Source organism: Schistocerca serialis, chromosome 2, assembly GCF_023864345.2.
Source record: "Schistocerca serialis cubense isolate TAMUIC-IGC-003099 chromosome 2, iqSchSeri2.2, whole genome shotgun sequence".
NCBI classification, from domain to species: Eukaryota; Metazoa; Arthropoda; class Insecta; order Orthoptera; family Acrididae; genus Schistocerca; species Schistocerca serialis.
Genome location: NC_064639.1, coordinates 137,472,097 through 137,479,830, shown reverse-complemented (window position 1 = coordinate 137,479,830; position 7,734 = coordinate 137,472,097).

The window sequence follows — 7,734 nt, the reverse complement described above, 5'->3', positions numbered from 1 at the left end:
GTTTTCTTAAGACGTTTTTCTGTTGTACTGTGTAAAGGCTTATCTTTAAAGTCTCTCTTTTATTATGTAAAGAATTTTTTTCTTTCCTTGTATTCAGCCGAAGAATTAATTTTTTCCTTAATATGTCCTTTAGCTTTAAAGAATTTCCTTAGCTGATCTAAAATATTATTTCGGCCTTTAGCAGAGATGATACTGTAATTTTACTTAAGTAAGGCCTTCAGCCGTCACCCTAAATCCTGATGTTTTAAAGGTAGGCCTACTCATTCAAATTTATTCTGGAGAAGTTACTTAGGCACTCAGCCATGAACTGATCTTTGTAGTTTTAAAGAGAAATCTGTGCATTGGTTTGAGCAATAAAGTAGTGTGTGTTCTTGTATAACTAACAGTAACTGATCTTGGCCCCTTTCGACAACCTGATCCGCTCTGTCCTGCGAAACCGGATTTTACTTTTGGACGTCAGACGACAAATCGCGTTATTTGCGCATTAAGACAAGGACTGCGTTATTTTCCGCGTCCCCATGAGGCGTTTTATATACCCTTGACTGCTAACCATGTCACTTGCCGTCAGAGAATGTTTGTTGCACGTTGAGTCGAACATAAGAGGTGGTTACGTTAATGTGAGTGCACTGTGTATTTGCAACTGCACGAAGGAAAATAACCACACAGGGGAAAAAAATTTGCACTCCAGAAGCTATCGCGCTAATACCGTATAACATCGTATTGATTTTAGTTCGGCGAGGAAGAGAATCCACAAGTTTCTTCAGGTATGAGGCCTTTTATTGGTGATTCCATTCCCGAGGCTATAAAACGGCGAGTATGTCGACTGCTGTGTTTTACCCAGTGTTCCAAATAGTCACAGACATTTTTCTATGGTGTCAGGGTCACGTTATTTAGCGTTCCAATGGATGTGCGAGAGAGTGCCTGAATGGTCGTAAACCATGAACGTAAGCGTCAGCCCTGTGGGCTGTCGCCCGCATCTCGTGGTCGTGCGGTAGCGTTCTCGCTTCCCACGCCCGGGTTCCCGGGTTCGATTCCCGGCGGGGTCAGGAATTTTCTCTGCCTCGTGATGGCTGGGTGTTGTGTGCTGTCCTTAGGTTAGTTAGGTTTAAGTAGTTCTAAGTTCTAGGGGACTTATGACCACAGCAGTTGAGTCCCATAGTGCTCAGAGCCATTTGAACCATTTTTGTGGGCTGTCTCCTGAACATCTTGGAAGCCGAAAATGTCCACAAGGTATTCATCGTGAAGGGGTACAACAAAGGGCAGAATTTGGTCACTGATAATGTTGAATTCAATATCCTGGTTCACATAGAGGTTATCGTAACTGTTATGTCCGCACTATAACACAACAAATATTTCGTGATAACCAAATTTATTTGACCTTCTGTCACTGAAAACAAAACTTAAGTTCGACTACACAACACTACGCTGGATATAGCGCAAAGGAGAAATCAGAGTCACTAGTAGAGAATACAAGTCCAAACCAATGCCAACCAGTCCGCAGCTCGTGGTCGTGCGGGTTCCCGGGTTCGATTCCCGGCGGGGTCAGGGATTTTCTCTGCCTCGTGATGACTGGGTGTTGTGTGCTGTCCTTAGGTTAGTTAGGTTTAAGTAGTTCTAAGTTCTAGGGGACTGGTGACCATAGCTGTTAAGTCCCATAGTGCTCAGAGCCATTTGAACCACTGCCAACCAGCCGATACCGACGCGTCGCAAGTTTCCAGCCAGGGAGGCCACAGTACGGTTCGGTCGTCGTGAATCCAGCAGCTGGATAGTAACACAGTCATCGGCGAAGATTGAACTGGTTAAACGGGCTCAGGGAGCTCGCTTAAATCCGTAGGTCCGGACAATCAGAGTGTTGGTAGATGGCGCACTTATACGGTTGCTCACTCTGGTGGCAAGGGCAGCGCCGCCAGGGTAATCCGTATCGATATTGGTGTGTACGCTGCCGCTAACCCCCCCCCCCCCCCCCCCCCGACGACGCGTTCACTTGCGCCAGTTGTCGCCATCGTGTGCGGCGCCAGCGGTACTCGCTGTGTGCCGCGCGTGTTGTAGCACGCCGCGCCGAGATGACGGCTGCTGTGCGGCGGCCGATAAGACAGTAACTCAGCGGATGGTTCGAAAAACATCATAGAACCTTCTTCAGCCTGGGCTACAGACTCCACACACAACGGGTTCCTCACTGGGCCGTGAACGCGGCCCTTTGCATAATTCCAAAAGAGTCTACACCGCGATTGTTCGAACCACACGGCACGCATCCAGTCATGCACTGTCGAGTTGTTTGGTCCATTGAGGACCTACACTTTTATGTGCTGTTGCGAGCGATGGCATTTTGCGAAGAAGCCAACCCCAAATGTCAGTTGCATATAGTTCCTTGCGCAATAACTTTCGAAGACTGGTTGAGATGGACCTGTATTATTCACTGACATCAGCAATTCTTGCAGGAGGAAAACCGGTTGTCATAGACAAGACCGTTACACGTGGCTCCGGTCCTCGCGGATTAGGATCTATTGCTCTTACGTCACGTTGTATGTCCCATATGGTACATTATTCGCCGGCCTCGGTGACCGTGCGGTTCTAGGTACTTCAGTCCGGAACCGCGTGACTGCTACGGTCGCAGGTTCGAATCCTGCTTCGGGCATGGATGTGTGTGATGTCCTTAGGTTAGTTAGGTTTAAGTAGTTCTAAGTTCTAGGGGACTGATGACCTCAGATGTTGATTCCCATAATGCTCAGAGCCATTTGAACCATTTGAATCGGTACACTATTCCTCGAAGAAACACGTAACAACTAATTTACGCCATTCTGACACGTTTGCACGTCGAACCATCTTAATGCGCTGATTCCACAAAGTAGACGGCCACATGCACATGACAGTTTTGTGCACGGTTGGTATTAAAATGTCTAAGAGATGTTCACAAGACTGAAAGAATGCGTTCGGCCGTGACATTCCTTCAGCGTTACCATGAAGAAGGGAGGAGTTTCTCAACACATTGAATTGGGACGGAATGTGTTTGCAGTGCTTGAACTCTGAAACTGAGGATCAGTCCAAATAGTGGACGCACAGTCATTCCCCCAATAAGCTCAAAAATTTAAAGCAGACGCTGTCAAAGCGCCAAATTATGGTTATATTTTCTAGGGATCACAAGGGAATTTGGATAACAGTTTTCATGAGAACAATGCGGGATAACACTGCTAAATCACGGATTTATTGTGACAAAATATCAAAAAAAAATAGTGTGGCGGTATCATTCTCTTTCGCGGCAATTCGTGATCTCGTACTGTGAATCAATCGAAGGAAATTCTCACTGTTTTATGGCGGTCGATGTGGACTTGCTTCTTGACGGAAAGTATCAAAGAGTTACCATTGTGAGAAATTTTTTACGTACTATGGTGGGCTTACGAGAGCAAATTACTTTTGTTGAAATTATGATAAAACGTTCCTACCGGCTATGCCATAAGGGTCATTGAGCGAAATTAGTAGTGAATTGTGGAAAATACCGGGTGATCAAAAAGTCAGTATAAATTTGAAAACTGAATAAATCACGGAAAAATGTAGATAGAGAGGTACAAATTGACACAAATGCTTGGAATGACACGGGGTTTTATTAGAACCAAAAAAAAAATACGAAAGTTAAAAAAATGTCCGACAGATGGCGCTTCATCTGGTGAGAATAGCAATAATTAGCATAACAAAGTAAGACAAAGCAAAGATGAGGTTCTTTACATCATTCCGCAACAACAGCTGTAGTCGAGGAATAATGTTGTGAACAGCACTGTTAAGCATGTCCAGAGTTATGGTGAGGCATTGGCGTTGGATGTTGTCTTTCAGCATCCCTAGAGATGTCGGTCGATCACGATACACTTGCGACTTCAGGTAACCCCAAAGCCAATAATCGCACGGACTGAGGTCTGGGGACCTGGGAGGCCAAGCATGGCGAAAGTGGCGGCTGAGCCCACGATCATCACCAAACGACGCGCGCAAGAGATCTCTCACGCGTCTAGCAATATGGGGTGGTTCTAATAAAATCCCATGTCATTCCAAGCATGAGTGTAAATTTTTACCTCTCTATCTACATTATTCCGTGGTTTATTAAGTTTTCAAATTGATACTGATTTTTGATCGCCCGGTAAATGACAGCTAAAGGTTATTCCACTAATTTTAACAATTATTTGACGGTTGAACATCCCCACAGGCAAACATACGTATACATATCACACTTTTTGGTTGGGAAATTTTCGAACATATTACCTATCGTCGGGTGTAGGCACCAAGCGGCTTTCATCCGTTCCCCAAGATGAAAGTCTGGCTGGTTATCAGCACATTGAAACCTCCCATGTACACAAGGACGCTATTAAGGAATGCCAGAAGCACAGGTGACAACATCCTCTGACGAAGGGGTAAATACGATGGTGTCGCTTTCCGACAAATGTTTACCCGCCAGGATAGCCGAGAGCGCTAACGCGCTGCTTCCTGGAGTCGGGTAGGCACGCCGGCCATGGATCGAATCCGCCCGGCGGATTAACGACGACGGCCCGTGTGCCGGCCAGCTGGGATGTGGTTTTTAGGCGGTTTTCCACATCCTACTAGGTGAAGACCGGGCTGGTCCCCACGTTCCGCCTCATTTACACGAATCGCAGACATTTGAAACACATTCACACTATTTCACACTTTACACTAGACACAGACAGTTGGGGTACACTAATTACGACCCAGGGGGTATGGGGTGGCGGCAGCAAGGGCATCCAGCCACCCCTTAGAATTAACCATGCCAACTCCGTACTTAACCCAGCCTAACCTGCGCACAATGCGGGATACAGGCGGTAGCAAAAGAAAGAAAAGAAGAAAGCTTTCCGAGAAACGTTTAAACTGGGTGGAGACATTGTGGAGAAGCAGTGTCAACATCTAAGTACAGATGGGATACAAAAAATTATAGTTATCTAAAAACAATAGCCAGTTGGAATTTAATTTAGGAATAGCTGTCATTTCTTCTGGGCGATTATTACCTGAAACCCTGACTCCTGCACAGACAAAAGTAATTAAAGAAATTACAAGCACTGTTCACAATCAAAAATAATCCCCACTCACTTCCACGCAGTAAGGAGTAAAAAACTGCCACGTACGGTGGTGACTGAAAAGGTAATAATAATAAATGTGAGTGACCACTCGCTGTTTGTCCCGTAGAGGTGTCAGTGTTATTTACTCCCTCAATATAAATATTGTAAATAACGTAACATTTAGTTGGACACACTAGAAAGTTGGTTGGGCTTGAATAAATCAATTCAAATCAGTGATCCAGTGAACCTCCACATTGCTGCAGTTAATATTTTATCTAGGACTATAACGAGGAATATAGCGACAGTAAAGGGTTGTGGTCAGTGGAATTCGTGGCTGGGAGTACAGCTATTGCTGGCGGTGACCACTAAACGTTAATGGCGCTGCGGTCAGCGGGGAGTTGCGCCGTAGGTCGAGCAGCCCAATTACTCAGCGGACAATGGTAGGGCAGACAATTGCTGCGTCTATCCGCGCGGCGTCTGATCGAACCGTTTCACCAGAATAAAACACCGCTTTCAAACTGCAGATGACTCTGCCAGCTCCAGAGCGCTTTTTGTTCATTGCATAAAAATCCCTTAACAGCTGTGAGGACTCGAAAACACGAAATCTTCTGAAAACTTTAATACTTCATTACTAAAGTCTGGATTTCCATGCACTATGAAATCATGCATGACTGCATTCATACAGTATCGTATCATTAAACACGCACAACGAGGCACCTAAAACTTAAAAATATACGAGACCAAAATTCAGTTTTACAACTATAATCTTAATTAGTTCTATTTTTTCTAAAACAGTGCGAAACAACCAATGTACCAATTTTCTTGACTTTGGCTCATTTTTGTGGACAGGAAACGACATCTCTACGTCACAAGAAGTGACAAATGCATAATGAGTGAAGAAATTTCTTGCAAAGTGGGATCAAATTTTATATTATCGCCTCCGATCAGGATTTGAGCCGAAAACACTATTGACCTTCTCCATAGGACGGTTGCAAAAATCTTTCAACCCGTTAAGGGACTGTGAGAGATTCCAGTAGTTACCACTGGCTTCCAACTTCGTTACTGCCATAGGATAATTTGCAAACTTCGATTTGATGTAAATCAGGTGTTTGTTGAAATCTGTTGTCTTGAATTTCACTTCAGAAAACTGTATTAGTGACTTTGAAAGTGTTTACAACTCGGAATCGAAAAACAAAACAATAGGAGGAAGTAGCTTACGGCTTTTCAATAGAATGGAGTAAACAGACGTTGAAATGTCAATAAACTGAGGAAATTTAAGTCTATTAGCGACTCAACTTCATCAAAATTATCACAATAAAGAATGGTAGCACTTATCCAAATGTTCCGTGTGGTGGAGAAGCTGGCTCTGGCACTATATTCCTAAACGCAGCAACACGAAAAAGTGCTTTTATGGATAACTTCAGCAGGAAAAAAGAATGGGCATGAATTAATTAATGCTGCCAGAGTTATCAAAGCGTTGTATTTCCGGCGTTTATTTAGCTTGTTTGAAGAGGGTATCAGTGTATCCACGTTATATTTCAGACGTCCTGTTTCAAGTACACGACACATCGCGTTTGCTAAACGTATAAAGTGCTATCTTGTGAGTTGTTCCAATAAATGCATAGAGGATAGAAAAATGGTATAATATGCATTATAAACGTCTAAAATGCTGCAGTTACATCGACGAAAACTTCCAAAATGCATTTGTTCCCTAAATTGGAAGACCATGTAAACATATTTGCATTGCGCATGGAAATCGGAGGTCTACACATAACCAACTTCTGTCAGTCCAAGAGTCAGAAGATGAGACGAACTGACAATATTTGTTAATTTTCTTCGTACCATAACCGTCCGTAAATCGAAGCACTGAATCTTCGCAATGGAAATCATGTCGCCAACTTAAAATTTTCTTTACATTGGCCTGACAATGACAGCTGTAAATGCCGATTGAAACTGAAAATCATGTAATGAGAAGAATTTATTTTTATTTCCACTGCGTCTCTCTCTCTCTGAATGTGTGTATGTGTGTGTGTGTGTGTGTGTGTGTGTGTGTGTGTTCGCGTCTCTCTTGACACCCCATCCCCCACTGCACCCACTCAAACACACACACACACACACACACACACACACACACACTTCACAATATTACCTTTATATAGGTTGTCCGGGCTAGAGGCATACAAAAACATTTGTTTATATTTCAATACCTATTGAGGTTTATGGGTTTATGCTTCCAACGTTGTTCACAGGTGATCAAACGTTTTTATACATGTACGTACAGTTCAATGTGGATACCGTTTGTAGGTCGACAGATATCGAAATGTGCTCCACTTCCCGCCACGTATTCATAAGCATGACCTCTTATGGTCTCTACTGCTGCGTAGATACATTGTCTCAAATTTACCAGATCTCGAACACTTGCTCTAAACAACTCCAATGCACTTAAATCCATCGGAGTAGGATTCAAAAGGTGAGACGAGGGGTGTCAGGCAATAGGATCCACCTCCCAACCCTTTCTCATGGAGAAAGGTGGTAACATCCACAAGAGATTAGTGGGGGCGGGGGCACCTTCCTGCTGGAAAATGACGTCGGGAAACATCTGTGGAACTGCATAGTTCGCCAGCATGCTGATGTACGTATACCCTGCCACTTGCGCGCATGTGTCTTGCGACCCAGCTCTGTT